Here is a 2,066-nt window from a genome sequence, read left to right as displayed (position 1 = left end):
ACGAGCTTCGCCCCGGCGTAGACCTCACCGATTTGCGCCACCGCAGCTTTGTATAGCTTTACGGAGCGCTCATCCTCGCAGGCTACCACTTTGATGCTCCCCTGGAACCATCCCATGTCTTTGCAGACCGGGGGTGGCCCGGGATCCTTGTCGAGAAGCTCGAAGCAGCGGTCGGCCAGTGCCGCTTCCACCCACTTCCATTGGCTTCTGGGTATTTTCCCCTCCGCGCTGCCTTTGTCGAGAACGCCTATCAACGTCCCCTCCTTGGCAATCTGCGCGAAGGATACATTTGGTAGAACCCTGGATCGCTTCGCGGCTGGTCCGGGCGTCTCTTGAGAGCGCTGCCTCTTCGGTTGTGCGGCCACCTTCTGTGGCTCCACACTGAAGTTGGGCAACACCACCGAGGCCCATTCCAATTTCTTCAGCCAGTCTGCTGTTGGACTGACTTCCTGGCTGGCGTTCTGCCGACGGAGTATGTGACCAGCACTCCTCTTTTCGGCATAGCTATATTTTTTGGTTTGGGCGCTGGTTGATGGTAAGCCATCACCCGCCGCTTCACCGGAAGGTTGAGCAGCCGCAATATTGCTTAGCTGCCCTACCATGGTATCAGTTTTGGGTGTTGGCTTTCCACCCATCCCAGGTTTATGATGTAACCCACCCGGATTCATACCCGCGTCCTTCACCGTGCAGGTCTTTCCTGCGTCTGAGCGGATGGGGCCAGGCCTTTGGGCCGTTGCCTTCTCCCGCTTGGGATTTCTCCCTGCAGGCATTTGGGGAGTGCCTCTCTCGTTTTTGTTTTTGTTGTTGTCAATATTTAGTAGTTTATCCACCAAATTCCCATGAGCTGCAGAGAAGGGGAACGGTCCACCCCGGCAGATCTCTGCGTTACCCGGGTAAGGCATAATTTGAACAGGGGGCTGCCAAGTCCCTGAGCTCTCCGTTCGCGACTGGGCTAGTTTTTATACCGGACCCCCAGCCAGGCTGACTCTTGGCACGGGTCGAGTGACACCTTAGTCCGGCCCGGTGTGAGGTGAGTGTTGGGGCTGGGATGTGGGTAGGTGTTGTGTAGGGATGGGATTGTGTGAGCTACTTAATGAGAGGCGGCACCACAAGCGCATCGTCAGTGTTGCTGCGTCGCGAACACCCGCTGGCTGCCCGGGACTGCTTATTTCGGTACTCTCCCTCAGAGCCAACTTAGTTGATGCTCTTTAAGATGCCCGCTTATTCGCAGCTCACCTACCCACTGGGGTAGGCCGTTCGCTATCCGCAACCTGCGACCCGTCCGGTGGCCTCAGCTAGGCCCCCTCTGAGCCACCTCAAAGACCAATAGGATCATCGGACACTCTTTTTCTAATACAGAGCGTTAAAAACCTAGTCTTGGTTTTAACTTTAAAAAAATAGCTTATGGCCACTGTTTCTGCAACTCCTCGCAACCAGTTCAGAATCAAAATCTCGAAATAAAAAGCCAAGTGCTGCTGTTCGACCGAGTCGGAATTCAAATCAATTTAATGTCTTCTTCTTTTAAATTTCGATATTCACCTATTAAATGCATGTTCTTCCTCATTCTCTATCGTATTCACATATCACATGTATGTTCTAGAGCAACAAGCTTCTGTCAGTAGCTTAATGCTACAAAGTCATCTACATATACGCCCTTCCCTAGACCCACATACTGCTGACTTGCGGTAGAGGCAGAGGCAGCGCCCTCACACAAAAAAAAAAAACAAATATAAGCTGCGGGACGGGGTGGGTTAAAAGTCGGATGACACAGTGCCAGGTGGTGGGCAGAGGCAGGGGCCGAGTGAAGCAGAAGCAGAGTGTGAATGAGAGAATGTAAAAAGAGCAACAAAAGCTGCGGGACAGGGTGGGTTTAGCCAATGGAAATTAATTTCTCCATTGTGGCTATAATAATGATCCGATCGGATCCCAATTTGGTGATCCGCGGGGGCGGAAGGGCGCGTGGCTCATTTTTGAAATACACTGGTTTCAGTGTGAGCATACAGTAGTCCGGAGCCAAAATTTGGTGGCTCTAGCTCTTATAGTCTCTGAGAACTAGACGACAAACA

This window comes from Drosophila guanche, unplaced genomic scaffold, assembly GCF_900245975.1.
Source record: "Drosophila guanche unplaced genomic scaffold, DGUA_6, whole genome shotgun sequence".
Taxonomy (NCBI): Eukaryota; Metazoa; Arthropoda; class Insecta; order Diptera; family Drosophilidae; genus Drosophila; species Drosophila guanche.
This window is presented reverse-complemented; position numbering follows the sequence as displayed.